The sequence below is a fragment of the Atheta coriaria genome, unplaced genomic scaffold (assembly GCF_025399875.1).
Source record: "Atheta coriaria isolate IRGN ID8LTWV9N9 unplaced genomic scaffold, Caltech_Dcor_3.1 hic_scaffold_9_pilon, whole genome shotgun sequence".
NCBI classification, from domain to species: domain Eukaryota; kingdom Metazoa; phylum Arthropoda; class Insecta; order Coleoptera; family Staphylinidae; genus Dalotia; species Dalotia coriaria.
The window spans coordinates 3,164,981-3,190,295 of NW_027045451.1; the positions used below are offsets into that span (position 1 = coordinate 3,164,981).

At 37.2% G+C, this 25,315-nt stretch overlaps 1 long non-coding RNA gene across 2 annotated transcripts in view; it reads left to right on the forward strand.

Annotated features, from left to right (window-relative positions):
* LOC135798481 (uncharacterized) overlaps positions 1–25,315 on the forward strand; it is a 54,290-nt gene that overhangs the window by 27,575 nt on the left and 1,400 nt on the right. For both annotated transcript variants that reach the window (XR_010549714.1, XR_010549713.1), the window contains 2 exons: positions 209–300; positions 17,370–17,734. This is a non-coding gene — a long non-coding RNA (uncharacterized lncRNA). The remainder of the gene's footprint in view (positions 1–208; positions 301–17,369; positions 17,735–25,315) is intronic.

Here is a 25,315-nt window from a genome sequence, read left to right on the forward strand (position 1 = left end):
TTTTGTTGTCTGGCCTGGGAGAGTTTAGCATGTCATTTAAATAGACGCGTTTTTAAACTTAAAACATGAATTGAACACTGTTTAATGCCTAGGCGTTAACGTTGCTGTAGGTATATGGGCAAGGTACTTAACTTAATTTTGTTGGGTGTTTCCGATAATATGCAAGAATGATAGATTGATTTTTGATTATTGAATCATTTTGTTTCAGTGTCGACCATAATGACTCAATTGAATTTTGAAGTTAGTCCAATAATACCGGGGACCATTGTTTTCGAAATGGAAATATGTATTATACTTAAGGTATTTACAACTTTTTTATGCGAGTGCACTGATTGATTTTCTTAAAATCAATTTTTAACTACTGTACCCATTTTTTAAACATTTTTATTCGCAAATTCATCGACTTACGTGTTTGCTCTCTCAAAATCTTGCATTTGTCCTTCATAAATTATTAAAATAATTAAGCAACTTCATTTAATTAGGGAGACTGGCGTCATTAAAAATTTTTACAACATATTCCAGCCAATTGCTTAAGATTCAAGCGAACACGGTCGACACCAAGTCTCGACACGTTGTTTTTATGAAGATTTTTATTATTGCATTAACAACTTTGCCCCGCGCATAATGGCCGTCAGCGTGTGTATTCTAATCATCTCCATTGGGCAAGAAATATTTCGATATTTTCCCATATTCTTATGCAAAGTTTCTTCAGTAGACATGTGATCAAGACAGCAGCAAAAACATGCTATCAAGACAACTACAAGACATGCTATACTCGTGTGTTGCAATTCAAAATAACCTGCTAAGTTAATTCTTATGGTTAAAAAAAGCATCTTTTTGTTGGAACGAAAAATCTGTGCTAAATATTCATCATGATAGAGTTGTAGCAATATTTTAGCTGTCCGGAGAAAATGGCGCATGCAAAGCGTAGCGTTTAGATCCAGTTGACAGATTCGGAAAGCGTCATCAGGCACATACTTGTCCAATTTGCATTCTGTCATAGCGCAGAAGACGACGCTGCTGGTGTCGCAAGCGCATCGCTTCGCTGCCGCCTGCCAAACCAGCGTTGGTTGTGATTCAGAGCGTAATGCACGCATGCGACAACGCATTATCAGAGTCAAAGGAGCTTAAAATGGGTTTTTACAAGCGGAATGAAAACAACTTTCGCCAAGATTTGCAGATAATTTTTTATATCAAGTCATTTTCTTTAGAAATTTTCGAAATAGACATTTTAAAGTTTTTGCATAAATTTTTTTACTCTTACGACTAGCAGTGACTTAAAGGATAATTTTTAGTAAACACTTAGATTATCTACGGTGTAGAGCGTAGAATGTAGAGTTTTTAGATTTTACTTATACGTGCAGATCAGGCTAAGTGTTTTCTAAATCCAGTTTTGAAACATTAGCTAGTTCCTCGCATGCTAGCATAAATAATCTATAAAAAGTGCGCTGGATACATGGAATAGGTTCTAGCGTGTTGTTTTTATATGAATTTCCGCATTTCGTGTTTTCTTGACAAGCACAAAGTTCATTTGAGTTGATGTTAAGGCACACTCGCTGCCGTCGTCGCCGGTTGCCGGTTGTTACCGCCGCTGCTGCTGCTGCTTCTGCTGCCGCTTTGCTGTTATTATTATTATTATTATTATGTTGATGGGAAAAATGTTGATTGTGTGAACCCCTTGCGCATTGTTTCCGAAATGATGCGGCGTTTGTGCGCGCTGATCGCCTGGCTTGGTGCTGCCGCTTCTTTGCATCGCGTGTTTTTTTAGCTTCTTCTTCAATCTACCGCGAACACGCCGCCACGAACGGTCAGGTTGGTTATATGGATTAAGCATCAAAGTGCGCAGTACGTGCGCTGCTTAACGGTGCACCGTCGTCGGAGGCGAGTTCGTTAGTTGGTTTTAATTTGCAATTAGTGTGCCTCAGGAGTTCACACATATTAAATGAAGATAACTGCAATGCGCGCGCGCTTTGAAGATTCATTGCTGTCCGGCGCGGCCACCAACGATTTCTGGAGAAAATCTGGAGAAAATGTTGTTTAATTTGCTGGATTGCTTCTTTTTCTCAATCAGAATATTTTTTAATCTTTCATTCTACAACTAGTTTTTTTGGTTGTTAAGTTGCTTAATATTTGCCTTTAGAACATTTGCGTTTTATCTCCCGTCTCGCCATTCTTGTAGATCAAATCGGCGTTAGCTTTTGAAATCGCAATTTTCTCGACTAAATACCGGTAAACTTTCTCGAACCGCCTGATACAATTCAGAGTAAACCACGTGCATGGCACGTATCAAAACAAAATCATCTTGTTTTTCAGACCGGCACCGCACTCGCATCACTTGGGTGACATCTCCGCAAATGATGTTTAAATTTTAAGTCATTTAACGTGTGTTGTCGCAAGTGCACATGAAAATTCACCGCAGCAAAAAATTGTTTTGCTTGCGGTTGTAGCGTAAGCATTGTAGGTAAACAATATTTAATTTTAATTACTATTGGTCCAATGCCATGACGTACGCAAACTCATTGAAGGCGGTTATTCCCAGGCAACTAAATTTTATCTCGATGATCTGAATCAGCATTAACGGAGGTGATTATTTGGAGATGTTGCAATTGTGGAGATTTGAGAAACAGTTAGACGTGAGCGAATTCATGATTGCGTTTTGATCTGAGTTTGCGGCAAATTAAACACGCGCTGCTCGCGTTCATGTGTCGCACATGGATGAAGGAAAAGTGAAAATATGCAAGACGGCGTATCATCGTTTTGTCACTTTTTATAATCATCGACTGCTTGGCTGGCTCAGTATACCGAGGTACATTTCAATTTTTATATTTTTATACAATCCGTTCAAAGTATTGCTATTTGTTTTATATATTTTATAAAAAAATAATAATTTGAACGCATTGTATATATCCTAATTGTTATATGAGTAAGAACATAAAAATAGAGAAGTTGTAACCGGCTAACAATAATAACATGATGTCGCTTTAATTGGAATCGAGTACCCTTCACTAATGGGGTTGCTTCACACTTTCACTGGAGACTTAATTGAGGAGCGTGCGGCCGCTTTTTTTCTAATCGTATTTTCACTCCGTCTTGGTCATACCCGCACTGCGCAGTACCATATTAATCACGGCGCTTGCGAGGCGACACACGCGTTACAATTTCGAAAAAGTAAAAATGCAATTAATGACCATCGCCACCCACCGCGAGCAGCGCGACACGCAGAAACAAACAGCAAATCGCAAGTAGTAAAAAGTAAAAGTAAACTTCCTTACGCACGCCGATCTAATTTGAACAAAGTTTGTAAACAACTTATTTGACATTATTATTTTTTTAGTGTTTCGAGAATGTCGCAATAAGAAATTATTTTATAACGTTATTTAATCATGTTACAAGCGTACAAACTTAAATATAGGAAGTTACATAAATCAGAGTAAATTTTTCAAATTTCAACTTTATGATATTTGCTGGAAATCTAGATTGAAACCGGATGCCGTGACGTTGAGGTACTCGAGAGGTCAGCATGTCAAATGTTAATTAGCCCCGTGTGTTGTATAATAAGTATGGGATTTTTAATAAATTTTTAATTGCATTAATTAATAATTGGTACGCGTAAAATTCTCAATGACCTGGCGATAATTTAAATTAATTCTGGCGCGCGCTTTTCCATGATCGGAATCGTCACTCCAGCCAGGTGGGTGCGCGGGGTACGCGGCAATTATTGTCGTCGTAAAATTGTGTGCGCGCCGAGCGAATGGCGTCGTCGACGCGTTGCGCTCGCAATTTGCGTTATAAATTTATCGTAAATCACGACGAATTTCATATAATGCAGCCGCGGCGCGCCTTTGTACCTTAGCACTACGTCGGCACGTCGGCCTTTTCGTATATTGTCGCCCTTATTCCCGATGCGAATCGACAAACAAGTGGCAAAGCGTGGCCGTCAAGCAAACGCGCATACCGTCTGTCACCTAAACCTGAAACAATTTTAATTATTTTCTGAAACAGCCAGTAGAACCTTATAAATTACTGATTTAACAATTAAACTAGTTTTGTTGATTATTTTAATATAATCATGTTTTAAATGAGCGTTATTGTTGGTTTTCTATGATTTTATTGGTTTTGACAACTGTGGGTATAGTATCAAGTAATATCAAGGCTTGATCAAAAGAGTGATGGCTTAGGGTCGAGATTGAAATGCCTGACGACGAATCCGGTGGCGGCGTGGCCGGTGATTGCGAAACGAACGCCGTGATTGCCTACCAAACGCGGCTTTATTTCAATTTTCTACCGTATTTATTTCCAATATATGCGAAATTGTTTTGCTCACGACCCACGACGTGCTGTCGAATCAAATCGAACCTTTTATTAAATTAAAACATATACATCAATAAAATCAATTTTCCCAGATTCGTCAAAACTGCTGTCCAATAAATTACCTTGAACATTCATGGGATTGAAAGCGATTGGAATTCAATTTTAAGTCGCCACCTCCGTCATTGATCGGAATAACGTGTGAACCTGTGCGAATTGATTTTAATTCCAAATCAAATTTTCTTAGATCAAGTTTTCATAGATGTGAAAACAGTAAAAATATTCAGAAAACAATTATTATGTCCCGGCTTGAACTCTCGTCAATTTGTGTCTCATGTCTTGGCGTGCTTGTCGTTTTTATATTACCGTAATTAACTTTTCGTAAGCGACGTACGAGTTGCGATGGTATAAGTTTTCATTCGGGCCGCAGGGACAGAGCACAGAAGACGTAATGCCAGCACTGAATTATTATTATTATAGTTAGTTGGCGATGTTAAAGAGTTGAAGAGTTAAAGTTGAAGAGGTTCGAGGAGATGGAGTGCGATGTCCGTACGGATGTAATTATTTCGTTGTGCAGCGATGGGATCTCGTGAGAACAGGAAGTTACCTGACGTCACAGCCGACACACGCTGAAGTTTATTATGTCGGACGGGGGGCTTGCAGGTGATTGTGTGCGTATGTACGTACGCATACAGGGTTAGCCCCTTTTGGTAGTAGCCAATGTCCTTGAGAGTAAAAATCTTTTACTTGAACCCTTGAACCTATATGAATATGAATATTTTGTGTAAAATTGCTTACTTTGAATTTAAGTCATTGTTGTGGATTTACCGTTCGCTTTTAATTGAGTCAGATTATGCGCTGATTGTGAATGTCGTCCACAACAAATTTTGCAGTTAAGCGCGTAAAGATGGAAAGAGGATATTAATAATTAGACGTGGTGAATATGCAAAAGAGTGATGTGATGCTAATGAATATTTAGTAGAAGGTCAAAGTTGTTGTACTTTTAAAAAAATATGTGTACGCGTAAGTGTATTCAAGGTAAACGGAATCAAATACTTCGATTTGACATGATTTGTTTTAACTTTGAAGAATTCGATACACAAAGCAAAGTTTTGCTTTTTTGTTTTCGGATGGTGTTTTGGTCATTTGCAGATTTAGGTTTACGAACATGGTGCATTTGTAGCACGCGTGTCTGTGTGTAAAACGATTAAAAACTAACTCGACCAGAAAGAAATCTCTTTTATGATTATTACGCCTTTGCCTTAAAATCCGCGGCGCGTGAAGTGCGAGACGAAGAAACCACGTAGAGAAGGGTTTCCTCCGCAGCGGCAGATAAGCATCTCGCTATCGTTTTACCTCCAACTACACACTCGACTACTGCAAACAAGGGAACACCACATTCGTATGCTGCGTTTAATGTTCAATAATAAAACCAGTGCGAGTGCAAAAATACCGTTCGGTTTGTTGATAGCTCACAAAACCTAACCCAAACTGGTACAACGTTTATTAGTTTATTGCAACTGGTGTTAAGGTCTGGCAAACATTTTGCAAATCTTTCAAAAATCTGCACACATTATAATTAGACTTGGTGCTTTTGAGTGAGCGCTGTTAAGATTAACCGAAATCGTCATTAAACTCTAATTAGGATCAGGTCATTTAACACCTAATTTTGAGTCTTTGTTCAAAATCAACTTTTCGAGGTTTTCAACTGTAATATAATCCAGATTTCAAGCACATAAACAATTTAAACTGTAGAAAAATCTTTCTGATGTTAGCATAATTTTAAATATGAAATCATTCATGTAAAAATATATTCATATACAAATTAAATTCTCGGCCGTGTTTATAGTCTTGATTTAAATTTGCAGCAAAGGTGAGATTTCTCCTCTATTGCTTGTCTTGTACGTTTACGAGTCTACAGTATGTGAATGGAAACTCGCGGCGGAAGTATTTGTAATTAGCCTAAAAAATTAATGTGCTACTCTTAATAATTATTAACAGATTAGAGAGAGCAAAAGAGCGTTCGTCGAGAGCGGGAGACTTTTATTCGCGGCTGGGCTCTACTTCTTCTGCTGCTGCTGCGCTGTGCCGCGTTCAACTCCCTTCTTTCGTTGTGGTTTGTTCTGATTGTTCTGGTTGTGTGCTTTAACGCGCTTGCGTCGCATTATAAAACTTAACTTTTGCAAAGAACTGTGTCTCGCATCTTGATGCTAGATTATTTTTGTGTTTGCTCCAGATTACTTCATTTTTAAACAGTTTTGAAACAATATTGAGTATAGATTAGGTTATGTTATGAAAGAGAAAGCAAAATGCAATTAATCCTCCTATGGTATAATTTATTTCTTGTCGAAGTTTGTTTGATATTCTTGAAATCACTGGATTTAAAGTGTAAATTTTTCAAATAATGACATAATATACGATTTCCTTCGATTGACAATTACTGCCGGTAGTCATGAACGTGCGCGACGAATATTTTATACACCACCTTGAAGCTCACTGAAACTCACCGACCACCTAGGCTACCTTGTCAACTTCAAGCGCAATGGTAATTTCCATCACTTTTATTAGAATATCACCAAACATGGAAGTTGAGAGTGGTAATAGCGTGATAATTCGAATGAGGCCGCCAGCGATGATGCAGCTATGCCCGACCGGTCGGTTTAACGCTTGTGTAGTCCAGAAGCTTCCGGTTCCGGTGGGTGTTTGTTGATGCGCCGCGCCGATCCCTTCGGCTTTGAGACGACGACGCGGCTCGCTTCAGGTCACTGCACATCTAATTAAGATTCACTTCTTTTCCGAAGCGTTTATTTTCGTGTCGAATTTAACCGTGAACGCGAAGGTGTAGTCCACCGGCGAGATGGAGTACCCACTATGAATGAGTTACCCATGCTGGCGATGTCGGCGAGTCTTTTATTTTCAATGCGTACACCCTCAACTTTATTCATAAATACAGCGACACAGAAGCGGCCTACGCTGGAAAAATACGGGCTAAGGTGGACAGGATTAAAATTCATGAGTTCGTTATTGTAATTTATTATTTTTTACGTGCACTTAGCGCATCGTAGTATTAATCTACACAGCGTGGCTATAATTTTATAAAATCCGTAAAGATACTAATTTTAGAATGTTTAAAATTACATTCTCGGTATAATTAAAGCGGTTTCTGTGCGTTTAAAAATTAATATTGATCTTGTATGAATAATAATATGTTTTATTTATCACATTATCCGAAAAAATCAACATCATACACACATCCTACGTTCGATAAATATAAACATTGAATGCTTAATGCGCTCGTATAATGCACACAAAGCGCGCACGACAACAGCCTACGTTCATTACAATTTCACATATTAATTCAAACTTTCCATTTTTCTCTTCTCATCCCAGCACATCTCCTATTCCGCTTTTTCCACAAACGTACAACGCCTTTGCGCTGACTCTTCCTCAATGCCCAAACCCAAACTCGGCGGCTTTAATTTATTGACTCGACAATTGTAATTAGCGTTTTTTTAATCACGCCGTTCGATCTTTTATCGCGGCGTTTATCGCCTGCGTTAGTCACTCGAGCGCAAGCACACACCGTAGGCTTTACCTACACACACACACACACATCTCGAGTATGTCTCTACGAGTTACGAGTCCTAGGAGTCTCTCTAATAACTGCGCGATTATAAAAAAGCGCCGATTGCCGTTGTTCGGTGCGTTCCGCTCGGAGTCAAACTCGACTCCGCGTCTCTCGGGCGTTATTGAGTAAAAATCAAGCATTAAAGCGAACGGCGCGTGGGTGTCCCGATGCGCTCGTGGTCGTCATCTCGTCGTCCTTTTTACTCATTGCGAGCGCGCACGCTCCCAACCCTTTCGAGAATGAAGTCTGCGTCCGCATCTCGAAATTGATTATATATTTACTCAACTCAAGCACGATTATAGTTATTAATGAAAATATTATCTGTGTGGTGGGTGTGCCGATCGTCGGGCATGACTCTTTTTTATGGATACTTAGGCGCTCGTAGAAGAAGTGAGCTCGCAAGTCTCGGCCGGCGTCTATAGCGAAATACATGGCATAAAATCAACACACTTTTTTTCTTATAAGCGGGGACCATCGGCCGATATTATAATAAATTGTATTGCAACACATTCACGATGCACGATGGTATTTAATTATAATTAGCCAATAATCGCGTTCGGAGAACAATAATTATCTAATAAATTATCTTCGGTCGGGTCGGATGATTTAAATGTTATTTAGCACTTACGAAAAGGTTAAACACCAGGTATTAACATTTGTTTAGTGAAATAATTCATTCTTAAATTGAATTTCTATTTAAAGAGAATTTTCTAAATATTTAAATACTTATTTTGATATGATTTGTACACAAAAAATAAGTAATAAGGATGTAATATTCGTACAAACAATTTGCTATATGATTATCTGAAAATAATTCTAAGAAACGATATTATAAAGCTGTACGAAAATGCCTCCTGGCTCATATGGGAAATGTAATTGCGCAAATAAACGACGACATTAGAGACACACTTGGAATATAAATCAGGAAGAGAGGCTTTGAAGAACAATGAAGTCGTTGATAATTAAAGTTATTGATTTTCTCTGTTACATAGTTATTCTGAACACTGCTAAATAATATTAGTAACTGAAAATAACCGAACAAATGTTAAAAATTTGTACCGTAGCTTTTTCATTTTTAAATGCCAAAACAAATAATTTATTGCAAAATTACAGATATTACATTTTTAGCTTATCCTACACATGCAAATCAAAAACAATATATCAACGGAGGCAATAAGTTTGATTGCAGTGTTAGATTTATGGTTGCAATAACAAAACTACAAATCCTTCCATTGTTTTGCCGGTATTCAAGTCATGCAACGCCGATTTGTTTCGAGCATTTTCTAGATCACAACTAAATGCAATAATTGAATGAATTCAAACATCGAAAAACGTCTTCATCGCCTCGAATTTCGTTTCAATTAGGTTTTGCATTTAATATCACAGCGGCTGGTCGTGAATCTTGATAGGCACAGTCAAAATATTTACATTATTGGACAACAGTTAGTCGTGTAACGAGTTGCTGACCACGAGCCAACGAATAGAGCCGCGAGTAGAAGTCGAAGATGATGAATCTCGATGAAGACGATAGTGGCTACATCTTCATAAGCCGCTCTCGGGTAGACACTTGATGCGCACGTGATGTGTAGGTACGTTTACGTACAAACAGCTTGATATCGAAACCACTTCGAGCTTGAAGCTTCAAGTGTCCGGTGGACGCGACGCGCGAAGGATTCGCCTCGTAAAGCTCGATAGCTCCATGCGTGGACAAGTATTATAAGTACTTACGTATAGAGGGTCTAGACTTGATGATCGCCCAAGTAACATTTATGAAATTTAATAGCTCTCAAAACGTATCATTAGCGTGCCTTGATAATCTATAATGAATGTAATAACGTGTATGTTTTGTGTATCAAGGATGGGCTTGACAAAACGTTGTAATCGTTTTATTATATGCTGCGTTAATCAATAATTAATACACAACTATTTTAAATATATTTAAATGTTTGTTAATTGTGTAAAATGATGATTGAATCAACAAAAATGCAAATTTTTGATTATAAACATTTTTAATCAATTAAATCTTCGGTTAAAGAGACTCAGAAATTTATATTAATAAATATTTTCTTCTGAGTGTTTATAACCTTACTTTTACGTATTTAATACAAAATAACAATTCCAAAATGTATAAATTTTGGTTAATTATTAATTAAACGGTATTAAAAAGCGTGTTGTGAAATTGAGCACACACATATGCGCGATAAATCCATCTATCGCGATGTTTTTGCCTTAATTTATTAATGAAATGTGCGTTTCACGTGCGTCCGAGAAAAAAACAACAAAAGGAGCAGGAATTCCGAACGAAACCGATGAGAACTGTGTCGGGTTACTTCTACACACACATCACGCTAACAATAATAGCCCATAACGCGTCCTATCAGTCGAGATAAATAATGATGGCGTGTGTGTTCGCCACTTTATACTGCTTACACATTCGTTAATTAACGAGAAATTAATGTAAAATAGAAACGCGAAATGAGCGAACCGCGGCCGCGTCAGAAACCAGGGTAGCTTAATTAATATATTTCGAGAGGAAAGGCAAGCCAAGACAAGACAAGACAGCTCAATAAAAATATCGGTGGCGCGCGTTCACCTAGTTGCTTTTTTAATTGACAAGACATGTAGGTAAGTGATAAATAGATACAACCTATGTTTAACAACATACGTTGAGTATGTTGAGTATGAACGGCGTGAAAAAAGTGAACTCTAAAATATGCATAAGTAAGGCGTTTATAAACTATTCGCTATTCAATTGTCACTGCGCGATTAAGTATTGAAATTATATGTTTTTAGCGCAAAACTCGAGCGACGTGCTTGATCGGAAATAATTCTTCCGTTCTAATTTCAATACATGTTTAACCGGCTAGGTTAGAAGTATGTTATGGGGTTGAAATCGTAGGTACAGAGTACGTTTCAGTGTCTTTCATTAGAATATTATGAAATTAATTTACATTTCATGTCAAAACTAACACATTTTGCGTTGTAAACATTGTCTAATGCATATATTTGTGTGTTTTGTTAGTAAAATATCGTTAGAATTAACGAATCTCGCTCATAACAATCAAAATTGCATATATAGGAAATCAATATTGAAAAAAATGATAAGCTTTGTTTTGTTGCATTAATCAATTTAATATATTTTGCACAACAATTTGTTGTTCAAAATAATTAATCATTTCGGCGCACATGCACAACATGTCTATAAATAATTTAATCTTGATAATAGTATTAAATTAAAAAAACTATCCCCAACTCGTTGATAATTGATTATTTTAATCAAAACTCCGAGAACGCACACGTCTCGCTATCGGCTCAACCGTTATTTATCATTCGGTCATAAAAGCCATAAAAATACTGATGGCGCGACCAAAAATCGAAAATAAATCACAAGCGCCCATTTTCAGCTTCTGAGTATTTTTCAAAAAGCGAAGGTGTCGTGACGTGAAAAATTTCCAAATTAAATAAACCATTTCGAGGCTCAATGGCTTAATGGTGCTAGCATAACATCAAAATAAATAAGCCAAATCAATCAACCCGCTTGGGTGCCACCTGAAGATCTCTTCCACCCGGAGTCTATTAGCTCGTTATGCACTCTCACTGTCATAACCTTGAGCTGCCATCCCGAGCGGCTATCATTACATCTGTCAATCTTGTTTATCAGTCCAGCGCGTCCGCTAGATCTGTTGTCGCTGGGCGATTTTTTCCGACGACTTTTCACTCTTAATGGCTACAAATTTGTCACTGTTAAGCTTTATTGAACGCATCAAGTGCGCAGTCCATTTGTGTCTCTTTGTGTTTTTCTTCTCACATTTATTCTTCGACGATTCCGCTTTCTTGTGAAACTTTCTGGCATCGGGTGAGTCTGGTTGTGTGTATCTTGTGGAAAATGTTCACGTTTGTGTGGTCCGACGGTCGCGCGTCGATTTAAGCACATCGGCGGCACGTAATTTTCAATTTCAATCAAACAAGACAATTGTTGAATAATAGTTAATTGTAAATCTCGCGGGCACGTGCGCGCGCGCGTCCAACAGCGACGACGTTCGATTGTTCCCTCGCGAGACGCGCGCGCGACGGTGACATAAACGCATCAAATGAAGACGTCAGGTGTCCGTCCGCGGCGGCGTTTCTTTCATTTTCTTCGGCAGAGGAACTGTCGCACTTTTGATGTATTTATTTCAATGCAGCAGCGTGCATTTTCGTCCAGGCACCCGTTTGTTTGTTTTTGATTTAATGCGGCACGTGCTGATAATATAAAACGCCGCATCTTTATCGATTCTCATTGAAGTCTTTTTTCTTCTTTGACGTTTTAATTTTTTCCGCTTGCTAAGTGTATCGACGGGAACAAATGGCAATAAAACGGTCGTAAATCGCATTTTTGGCATTGCTGCAACGAAATCATCATGCAAATATTTATCACGCTGAAGAGATGGGTTTTTGGGGTGTCGTCGAAGCGCCGATGGTGATTGCACGTTCGCGCGCTCGTGTGCTGCGCGTATGGTGAATATATTATCAGCACTCGAATTAACAATTCAACTGGCGATAATCGTGTAAAACGAAAACAATTCAATTGTTTATTTTAAGACGCGGTAACTTTGGTGCGCAGCTTTTGGGCTTTGTTTGCCAAGTGTCTTCAAGTCGTTCGAATTGTACGTGGGCCCTTTTAATAAGGACCATCATGCCATCAAGCTGTGCATCGCGAATGGCACGTGCTCATTTACATAATGCATGCTGTACATCTTTGATAAACCTTTAACTATTAGTTATAACAATATAACTAAACGGTTTTCAAGTTTAACTAAATTTCTATGGCGATTGTTCAATCAATAGACCACACAATCTACACACATTTAAATTCACATACTTTTGAATGCATTCAAATTGTTTTTTGTTAATTTTGTGTCTAAAAATAAAGAAAAACAATTTTTTGACGATAATTTAAGTGAGGGACATTGTTAAGTAAAATTTTGATTTTCTTAGCATAGTTTTACGTTTGTTTATTAATTTATTCCAGGAAATGATCCAAATATGTGTGAAGTTTTCTCTCCACATAAACAAGTGCAATGTACAAATGTGTAAAACATTAACAATATCCACTTTCACTTATCGCCTTTGATATTAAAGTTGCTCAATGCGTCGCAGCTTGCGCATTGATCGCAATGGCAGAGATCAACGATGGCGATAACGAATAGGTATAAATAATTAACTAATTTGACTCTAATCTGAAAGCAAGTGCGGCGCGTTGAATGTTCATCGCACACGTCCGCAAAACGTGGCTGCCCAACTCGATTTATCCACGCGCAAAAGCTTTACCATATTACTGTTAATAAATATAATCGGGAAAAAGTCGGGGCGGCGCGTTGAGCGCGCTCGTAAACTCCACGCCACTCGAGCTCTTCGGCGCGCTCGAAAGGTATCTCTTCGCGGTGCTCGCGGTTGCGAAACGCGCGGCCGCCGGCTCGCGATTTTTTTTCTATGTTGGCAAAATAATGTCCCGGCTGTTCGGCGCTCAACAAGAGCGCAAGTAGCATGCCCCGAGTATATTATTATCCAACATATAAATCTGTTAATCTAATTACCATACGTGACCGTATCAGTAGTATTTCTTCGATGTAAAGTACCGGCCGAGTCGGGCCGCGCGCAGAGAGCAGTTTTCTTCTCCTGTGTGTGTGTGTGTGTGCTTGCGTGTGTATGCGCGCGCGCGCCCGCATACTCTTTATTTGTTGATAGTGGCCGAGGCAGCCCTTGAAGAAAGACCGCGCTCGCCATAACGTATTGCCGATATCGTCGGAGGACGGTCGCATGGCGAAACAAACGCTTATACTGTGCGTTGGTTTAAATGTCACATGCACATCGACTCATGCAACAAGTCGTGCTTTAAAAATACATTTGGTTAAATCATAAAACATACGTAAATTATGTTTACTTTCTAAAAGTTGATAGTTTTGGATAGCGCTGCCACCATATTTTTTTTACTACAACGCGGAGTAATAATAAATTTCAGATATTTAAAATTCACATGCAATTTTTATTTTTCTAAAATGCATCGCAAAATATTGCCACCTTTTGCTTCGTATGCTTTGCTCTGTACACCTCCGATACTACTTAAGATGCTGATACAGTAAAATTTTCCATAGGCAGACCCTGCCGCAGCATCGGTTGCAAATCGTCTCTCCGCGCGTCGTTACCACTCGCCGCTACCGTGTTACGCCGCTGCCACCGCAGCCATCCCGCTTTCATTTACTGCCATCCAGCGCGCTCGCCCATATTGTAAACACGACGCATGCAAAACTTTAAAATGTAAATTGCACGCGTTAAACCGCACCATATTTGAACAAACGCCGTTGTTACTCTAACTTATGCGCGTCGGGCAGCTCCTATCGCATACGCATTGCAAATAAACGTGTGCAGGCGACGGAGCGGGCGAGAAAGCGCGTACGGCGTGGTGCAGCAGCTGAACTGCGTATGGTCATTGTTGATTGACGTGCGGCATTAACATTTTCTCGCCTTTGGATTTCCTCGTTCTTATCGATGCTTTTGCATTGCGTTTGCAGGCGCGATACGCGCGCACGTAGCTATTCCGCGCGGCTATCACTCCAGGCGCAGGTAATTACCGTGAATATCGTTTCCCATCGACTGCCAAATGAGGCCTACTACTATTCTAATCCGGGTGTCAATTTATCTATATTTTATATTTATTGGATTTCAATGCAGTTGCTCACACCGGCAATCTTAAATTTATCTTTCTGTGAAAACATTGAATACAGTGAAAAACTTTGAAACAGAGAATACATTGTTGAAGAAAAACATTTTTTCTTAAATTGTTTGAAAAGTGTGATAAAATTTGGAGTCAGCAAAGAAAATATCAATAAATCTTTGCCATATCAATGGTTTTACTACTTTGAAAGTAATAAAATGCAAATTTAATGTTTTTGGACATAATTTACACCCAATTCATTTAGAAACTTTAATTACCATTAACAGTTAATTTGCACATTAAATCTATATATAGCTTCCGTTGAACTTGTCATTGTTAAATTAATTAAATGTTTCTATTTCTACAGTTATTTTCGTGGACAATTGAATATCTCTAGAAATAAATTGTAATTTGGCACAAAGTTGGCACTCACGTTTACTTCGAGTGGATTCTTGCATGTAAGCAAATAAATAAAGAAATGCGTGGTCTGTGACCCACAGTAATACCTCTAATTGTCTGGTGATTCCAGTTCAATTGCTCACCGATTAGAACAATCGACATAATTGCTGTCGAATCTTGCACCTTTAAACAATCGGCGTTTTACATTCGACGCCGAACCCTGTAATATTCGAAATTGCCGTGCCATTAGCGCCGTCGCCCGCGCACCTCCCGACCCAGCAAATGAAGAAACACGACGCCTGAGGACAGAACAATGCCAATGCGGGTGTTGAACGCATCACTCACGACAAACGTATCATTTATTAATTACATTATTATCGGGCTGTGTTGTTCATTTGGGGGTGCGTTGCAATTCGTCATGGGTGGTCACCAAAATGTTCTTATTTGAATTTCATTTACATACATGTAAATTCAAACCATGCATAATTACTGTAACTACATAATTGTAGTGAATGCAGTTTTATAATGACAATTTTTGTGTTTTTTTGGTTCTTTATGTCTACAATTCAAGTAAAAAAGTCTAAAATTATTAGAAAAGCGTTCGTTTAAGAGAGATCTGTATAAACTTTTTCTTAATCTAATGTCGCGAAAGTGAATTTTATGGTATCTAAACAATTTAAGTTAAGTATAGAGTAAAACTGCTTGTGACTGAAGTGCAAAAAGCGTAAAGTCAAAATGACACGAACAGAAAGTGAACGCATAAATATGTTTAAAAGAGCTTGCGCTGGTATCTACAGTTGTTAAACAACCAGCTACTTAAAGAAGCACGGCGAATAGTGTAATCCAATCAAGAGCAATTAATTAACGGTAAGCGCATGCATGTATCTTGATAGCGCAGCGCTGCGCGGCGGAGATTCAACGCCGAATTCACGGTCAGAATGCCGCCGCTTTAACTTATTCGACCGTCGCAAAGTTTCAGCGAAGCTGGCAGGAGCACCGAACAAGGACCAGCAGGTACGAGGAAAGCTCAACACAAATCCGCAAGCCAGTTTATTTCAACGGAATATATCGAATACAAACAAATGCAGGCGTGTAATTTCAGAATTGTTGATATTTACGTATTTTTAGATTCAAACTCAAGCAGTTTTTAGGTTTGTTCTTGTCTTAGGTTTAAATTTTATTTCGTATTTTGCGTTTTTTGTTTTTCAATTATTGTATTTCAATATTTTCGTGGGTTTTTCGTGTTTTTCAAATTTTTGTTGATCCGTGCCTGCTTCGTTCCGGCGGCCTACACAAAGCTATCGGTGACAGGGCTGCGGCTCGCTGGAATGCCGCCGACCGGCCGTCTAACTTATGCCTGTCACGTGCGGTCAGCACTATCTCTTCGGCTGGCGGAGGGCTTCCTGAAGCCGAGAGGTGGACCTCCGCGCGCAGCGCCGACAGGACACGCTGAACGGCATCGGCAGCGACACCGCGCGTCCGCACAAAAACCCAATTGTCACTTGCACTTGTGCCCAAGTCACCGGCCAGGAACGCAACACAATACTCATTGTTTGCGCTCGATCATCTCTCATTACGCCGCCAAGTTTGCGCGCGCGCTCCCATTAGGCGCGCAGGCTCCCGGTGGTTCAAGTGCGCGTCGCCGTACCGCCGTCGCCGACGAAGTAAATAAGTAACGAGTGAGTAATTCGCCAGTTGAGTCAAATTCCACTGTCTCCATCAGCCGCCGACCGCGAGCCGTGTACTGATTGATTGATGTCCGATATGTAGGTCATGACAATGCAATGGGATTCTTTATTCATACATTTGCACGCGCTCGCAAAGCTTCTTCAGTGTCTAAGTGCACTTATTCTGTCACCGCCTTTGTTTACATCGTGTTAGCAATGGGGAATTATATCATTTCAATCTTTTTTTACAGATTTCTGCTTATTACCATGCTAAAACTTTATTACTTGATGTTTGGGTTCGATAATAATAATAATAATAATTAATTTTGCGCACGTGCCGAAAGGTATTAGGTGAAAACTTGTTTTGCATAATCATAATACACAATAACACACAAATCAACCAGATATAAAGGTGATTAGTGTGACGGCTGTTTGCCTATAGCATGCTTATGAGTCAAAATTGCGCTAATTATTCGATAATTACTCATTATTTTCGCCACCGCCGACGAATGTTTAATAATCGTGTCGCACGCTCGCGTTTTAACAATGCACGGCCATCGAATGATCGAATTCTTTGAAATCAGTCAAAAATAAGCAGCCTTAAAAACTGAAAATAAAAACAAGAGATTTTAAACGTTTGTTTAAAAAGTTAATTTATTAATTTTGGTTTCAGGTTGACTTCTGCTCTCGGATAACTTCAGATGTTTTTCTACACGGCGCTTTTGCTGTCGACTGCAAACGAAACGTTTTTTGCGGTGTCGTTGGCGTTCAGCAGAAATGCCGGCCGACCGGCCGTCACGAAAGAAAGCTGCTGAAACTGACCGACCAAAAAAGCGCCATTACCATATTAGCCGGCAATATGCAAATCAAAGTCTGCCGCTGCAGGAGCATTGCTGAAACGAAGACAGTTTGCGATCGTACCAATGTTTAGATTTTATTTCTTTTCATATCGTATGATTCAAGAGATGCGATAAAACGATCATGCAAATAAATCATGCCGAGTTTATTTGATCGTGGCTGCTGTTTATCGATATTTGGGTAAGTACATGAAGTATTTTTCTATAAATTAGATTTGGAATAGATTCCAATTAGTAACGAAACATTTTGAATGGAAAATGACCAAAACACTTCTACTTTAAAAAAAAGTTAAAAAAGTTAACTTGATTCCAAAATCCAAATTGTGATTGATGTCTTGCACGTCCAAGTCCTACAAACGCCGAACTGAATGATAAAAGGGACAACTTGACTTAATTTTTTATTTGTTGGCCAAAACCACTTTTTGTCTACCCCGTCAAGAAAAGAGTAAACATTCGCGACTTAAGTGATGTTTTTTTGTCATTTTTCATCACTTTTTGCTAGCTCATTTATTTTGACAAAACGTTGAGCCCCCGTGTTTCAGTTAAAAAACCAAATCGTTTGCATTTTGAATTGTTCAGCATTGCTTTACATTACTTTGCATTACTTTAAATTACTTTGAAAATGGTCTCTGCTTGCGTGGTGTAACGAAATAAAACAAAAAACGGTAAAAGAAACTTTGACCTATAAACTATACAAAATTAACGCGACGCGACTGTTCTGCTCTGCGTCGATTTTGCCTTTTTATAATACATTATATTCTTTTTAATAGCAATAATAATCATAAATAACTGTGCATCTAGTTCGCCGCTGCTGCGAGACAATGCGAACGTATTTCCCACAATTAATATTCATTTTCGTGTGCTAAATGCTTCACTTTAACACATGAAATTGCACACATGTGTGCATATTTTAACGAAATGTGATTTCTAATCTTAATTAACGAAAAATATAAGCAACGGAGTCGTAGACGTTAGGTTGGTTTATTCACGTTAATTACTATTGTTTGTAATATATGTTTGTGGTATTTGTTTACTCGATTAAATTACCGAAAATGCGTAAAATAATTATCGTTTTCAATATTCAGTTTTTGCATCGGGCAAATTATGTAGAAGTTATAGTGATTGTATACGAACAGTTAACATGCGTGGATGGGCAACAAATATATTCTGAATTGTCATGCACTGTGCCATCTTTAGGTTGAAAGCTGCAACTAGTTCAAACATGGTAACGCAAAGCTTGGATATTTCTTCTTTGCCAAAGTTTATAAAATTCTGCACATGCCATTGCAAACAGGGCCGTTGAGAGAGAGAGGGTGGGGTCAACTGGGGTAAATTCCCCGGGGCCTGGCTGATCGCTCTTAAATAGCAAACACAAAAAAATAGCAAAAATTAGGAGATATTCGCAATTCATAGAAAAAGGGCAAAACAGAAAAAATGCACTTTCAGTCACGTTTTTAAATTCTTAGCTAATGCAGAATTTTCCAAACTTTCATAACTTTCAATCCGTTGGTCGCTATCGCTTTTAGTTTAAAAGAGATGCACTATTATCGTTTATTGACTCATATATATGAAGCGTTATATTTAGTTATATTGCAATTAATAGCAATTGTATAGTTGAGTCTCATTCGGTTTAACAGTGGAAGGGTGTCGATAGAAGTGCCTTGTATTCTGGGCACTGTACGAGGGTAGCGGTAGAAATAACTCTTGTTAAGGGCACCGCACAAAGGCAGCGGTAGAAGAGACTCGTGTTCCGGGCACCGTACAAGGGCAGTGGTAGAAGTGACTCGTGTTCTGGGCACCGTACATGGGCAGCGGTAGAAGTGACTCGTGTTCAGGGCACCGTACAAGGGCAGTGGTTGAAGTGAATCGGGTTTAGGGCAGCGTATGAGGGTAGCGGTAGAAGTGACTCGTGTTCAGGGCACCGTACAAGGGCAGCTGTAGAAGTGACTCGTGTTCACAGCACCGTATGAAAGTAGCAGTAGAAGTGACTCGTGTTCAGGTCTCCGTACAAGGGCAGCGGTAAAAGTGACTCGTGTTCAGGGCACCTTCGATAAATATTATCAAGATTTCCAATTTAACTGTCTTGTCATATAGAGATTTATCCGTAGATTAAGACTCGGCGATTTGACGATTGAAATAAACCGTCAAAACTTGAAAAATGTTACTTTTTAGTACTTTTAGTCGCGTTTTTCGACCTTTTACTGTAGGAAATATAATTATTTTATATTTTTATCTGATAGAGAATTTTCCAATCTTTCATAATCAAAAATTCGATGGTTGCTATGTCTTTTAGTTTAAGAGATATTAATTATCGAAAATTGTCATACAAAATTATCAAGCACCCCCCCTTGGCAATTTTTTCTTAAGTATTAAAATTTCATCTCTCAGATTTCGGTTTTAACTATCCTATCTGATAGAGATTAGTCCGTAGATTAAGACGCTGCGATCATATCTTAAATATCTCTTTTAGTTTACGAGATATTCGCGATTGAATAAAAAGGGCAAAAATTGAAAAATGTCACTTTTTAGTACTTTTAGTGGCGTTTTTTACCTTTTACTGTTAAAAATATAATTATTTTATATTTTTATCTGATTGAAAATTTTCCAATCTTTCATAATCAACAATTCGTTGGTAGCTATCTCTTTTAGTTTAAAAGATATGAATTTTTGAAAATCGTCGAAAAAAAGTATCAAGCACCCCCCCTTGGCTATTTTTTCTTAAGACTTAAAATTTCATCTCTCAGATTTCCGTTTTAACTATCCTATCTGATAGAGATTGGTCCGTAGATTAAGACGCTGCGATCAGATCTTAATTATCTCTTTTAGTTTACGAGATATTCGCGATTGAATAAAATGGGCAAAAATTGCAAAATGTCACTTTTTAGCACTTTTAGTCGCGTTTTTCGACCTTTTACTGTAGGAAATATAATTATTTTATATTTTTATCTGATAGAGAATCTTCCAATCTTTCATAATCAACAATTCGTTGGTAGCTATCTCTTTTAGTTTAAGAGATATGAATTTTTGAAAATCGTCGAAAAAAAGTATCAAGCACCCCCCCTTGGCAATTTTTTCTTAAGACTTAAAATTTCATCTCTCAGATTTCCACTTTAAATATCCTATCTGATAGAGATTGGTCCGTAGATTAAGACGCTGCGATCAGATCTTAATTATCTCTTTTAGTTTACGAGATATTCGCGATTGAATAAAATGGGCAAAAATTGCAAAATGTCACTTTTAGCACTTTTAGTCGCGTTTTCGACCTTTTACTGTAGGAAATATAATTATTTTATATTTTTATCTGATAGAGAATCTTCCAATCTTTCATAATCAACAATTCGTTGGTAGCTATCTCTTTTAGTTTAAGAGATATGAATTTTTGAAAATCGTCGAAAAAAAGTATCAAGCACCCCCCCTTGGCAATTTTTTCTTAAGACTTAAAATTTCATCTCTCAGATTTCCACTTTAACTAGCCTATCTTATAGAGATTGGTCCGTAGATTAAGACGCTGCGATCAGATCTTAATTATCTCTTTTAGTTTACGAGATATTCGCGATTGAATAAAATGGGCAAAAATTGCAAAATGTCACTTTTTAGCACTTTTAGTCGCGTTTTTCGACCTTTTACTGTAGGAAATATAATTATTTTATATTTTTATCTGATAGAGAATCTTCCAATCTTTCATAATCAACAATTCGTTGGTAGCTATCTCTTTTAGTTTAAGAGATATGAATTTTTGAAAATCGTCGAAAAAAAGTATCAAGCACCCCCTTGGCAATTTTTCTTAAGACTTAAAATTTCATCTCTCAGATTTCCACTTTAAATATCCTATCTGATAGAGATTGGTCCGTAGATTAAGACGCTGCGATCAGATCTTAATTATCTCTTTTAGTTTACGAGATATTCGCGATTGAATAAAATGGGCAAAATTGCAAAATGTCACTTTTAGCACTTTTAGTCGCGTTTTTCGACCTTTTACTGTAGGAAATATAATTATTTTATATTTTTATCTGATAGAGAATCTTCCAATCTTTCATAATCAACAATTCGTTGGTAGCTATCTCTTTTAGTTTAAGAGATATGAATTTTTGAAAATCGTCGAAAAAAGTATCAAGCACCCCCTTGGCAATTTTTCTTAAGACTTAAAATTTCATCTCTCAGATTTCCACTTTAACTAGCCTATCTTATAGAGATTGGTCCGTAGATTAAGACGCTGCGATCAGATCTTAATTATCTCTTTTAGTTTACGAGATATTCGCGATTGAATAAAATGGGCAAAAATTGCAAAATGTCACTTTTTAGCACTTTTAGTCGCGTTTTTCGACCTTTTACTGTAGGAAATATAATTATTTTATATTTTTATCTGATAGAGAATCTTCCAATCTTTCATAATCAACAATTCGTTGGTAGCTATCTCTTTTAGTTTAAGAGATATGAATTTTTGAAAATCGTCGAAAAAAAGTATCAAGCACCCCCCCTTGGCAATTTTTTCTTAAGACTTAAAATTTCATCTCTCAGATTTCCACTTTAACTATCCTATCTGATAGAGATTGGTCCGTAGATTAAGACGCTGCGATCAGATCTTAATTATCTCTTTTAGTTTACGAGATATTCGCGATTGAATAAAATGGGCAAAAATTGCAAAATGTCACTTTTTAGCACTTTTAGTCGCGTTTTTCGACCTTTTACTGTAGGAAATATAATTATTTTATATTTTTATCTGATAGAGAATCTTCCAATCTTTCATAATCAACAATTCGTTGGTAGCTATCTCTTTTAGTTTAAGAGATATGAATTTTTGAAAATCGTCGAAAAAAAGTATCAAGCACCCCCCCTTGGCAATTTTTTCTTAAGACTTAAAATTTCATCTCTCAGATTTCCACTTTAACTATCCTATCTGATAGAGATTGGTCCGTAGATTAAGACGCTGCGATCAGATCTTAATTATCTCTTTTAGTTTACGAGATATTCGCGATTGAATAAAATGGGCAAAAATTGCAAAATGTCACTTTTTAGCACTTTTAGTCGCGTTTTTCGACCTTTTACTGTAGGAAATATAATTATTTTATATTTTTATCTGATAGAGAATCTTCCAATCTTTCATAATCAACAATTCGTTGGTAGCTATCTCTTTTAGTTTAAGAGATATGAATTTTTGAAAATCGTCGAAAAAAAGTATCAAGCACCCCCCCTTGGCAATTTTTTCTTAAGACTTAAAATTTCATCTCTCAGATTTCCACTTTAACTATCCTATCTGATAGAGATTGGTCCGTAGATTAAGACGCTGCGATCAGATCTTAATTATCTCTTTTAGTTTACGAGATATTCGCGATTGAATAAAATGGGCAAAAATTGCAAAATGTCACTTTTAGCACTTTTAGTCGCGTTTTCGACCTTTTACTGTAGGAAATATAATTATTTTATATTTTTATCTGATAGAGAATCTTCCAATCTTTCATAATCAACAATTCGTTGGTAGCTATCTCTTTTAGTTTAAGAGATATGAATTTTTGAAAATCGTCGAAAAAAAGTATCAAGCACCCCCCCTTGGCAATTTTTTCTTAAGACTTAAAATTTCATCTCTCAGATTTCCACTTTAACTATCCTATCTGATAGAGATTGGTCCGTAGATTAAGACGCTGCGATCAGATCTTAATTATCTCTTTTAGTTTACGAGATATTCGCGATTGAATAAAATGGGCAAAAATTGCAAAATGTCACTTTTTAGCACTTTTAGTCGCGTTTTTCGACCTTTTACTGTAGGAAATATAATTATTTTATATTTTTATCTGATAGAGAATCTTCCAATCTTTCATAATCAACAATTCGTTGGTAGCTATCTCTTTTAGTTTAAGAGATATGAATTTTTGAAAATCGTCGAAAAAAAGTATCAAGCACCCCCCCTTGGCAATTTTTTCTTAAGACTTAAAATTTCATCTCTCAGATTTCCACTTTAACTAGCCTATCTGATAGAGATTGGTCCGTAGATTAAGACGCTGCGATCGGATCTTAATTATCTCTTTTAGTTTACGAGATATTCGCGATTGAATAAAATGGGCAAAAATTGCAAAATGTCACTTTTAGCACTTTTAGTCGCGTTTTCGACCTTTTACTGTAGGAAATATAATTATTTTATATTTTTATCTGATAGAGAATCTTCCAATCTTTCATAATCAACAATTCGTTGGTAGCTATCTCTTTTAGTTTAAGAGATATGAATTTTTGAAAATCGTCGAAAAAAAGTATCAAGCACCCCCTTGGCAATTTTTCTTAAGACTTAAAATTTCATCTCTCAGATTTCCACTTTAACTATCCTATCTGATAGAGATTGGTCCGTAGATTAAGACGCTGCGATCAGATCTTAATTATCTCTTTTAGTTTACGAGATATTCGCGATTGAATAAAATGGGCAAAATTGCAAAATGTCACTTTTAGCACTTTTAGTCGCGTTTTTCGACCTTTTACTGTAGGAAATATAATTATTTTATATTTTTATCTGATAGAGAATCTTCCAATCTTTCATAATCAACAATTCGTTGGTAGCTATCTCTTTTAGTTTAAGAGATATGAATTTTTGAAAATCGTCGAAAAAAAGTATCAAGCACCCCCCCTTGGCAATTTTTTCTTAAGACTTAAAATTTTTTCTCTCAGATTTCCCTTTTAACTATCCTATCTGATAGAGATTGGTCCGTAGATTAAGACGCTGCGATCAGATCTTATTTATCTCTTTTAGTTTACGAGATATTCGCGATTGAATAAAATGGGCAAAAATTGCAAAATGTCACTTTTTAGCACTTTTAGTCGCGTTTTTCGACCTTTTTCTGTAGGAAATATAATTATTTTATATTTTTATCTGATAGGGAATTTTCCAATCTTTCATAATCAACAATTCGTTGGTAGCTATCTCTTTTAGTTTAAAAGATATGAATTTTTGAAAATCGTCGAAAAAAAGTATCAAGCACCCCCCCTTGGCAATTTTTTCTTAAGAATTCAAATTTCATCTCTCAGATTTCCCTTTTAACTATCCTATCTGATAGAGATTAGTCCGTAGATTAAGACGCTGCGATCAGATCTTAATTATCTCTTTTAGTTTACGAGATATTCGCGATTGAATAAAATGGGCAAAAATTGCAAAATGTCACTTTTTAGTACTTTTAGTGGCGTTTTTTGACCTTTTACTGTTAAAAATATAAGTATATTATAATTTTATCTGATACAGAATTTTCCAATCTTTCATAATCAGCTATTCGATGGTTGTTATATCTTTTAGTTTAAGAGATATTAAATATAGGGAAATCGTCGATAAAAATTATCAAGCATCCCCCCCTTGGCAATTTTTTCTTGTGAATTAAAATTTCATCTCTTAGATTTTCGATTTAACTGTTTTATTTTATAGAGAGTCATTTGCGCACCAGGTCGCGTGCCTTGGACACCTCTTTGCACACCTCTTGCTTTCTTATTATATACTGTCCCGTCGTTGTTTACGCAGTTTCGGCATGCACTATCAGTGGATTGCAGCCAGTTTCGTGCCGGTCGCTGGTTAATCCAGTCGTGTTTTGAGAGACGTATATCGTTTATTTGGACTTCAATATTCTAAATGTGTGTTATATTCGAAGATCAAGCTACTATATATTTGTACTTTGCGACTATAGTAATTTGTTTAATTTTCGGAAATGCCGGTGTTTGGTCGCGTTTGTTATATATATTACAAGTCACGTGAAATTGGATTTGATAACATTTTTCACTTGGCGGTTTCTAAATT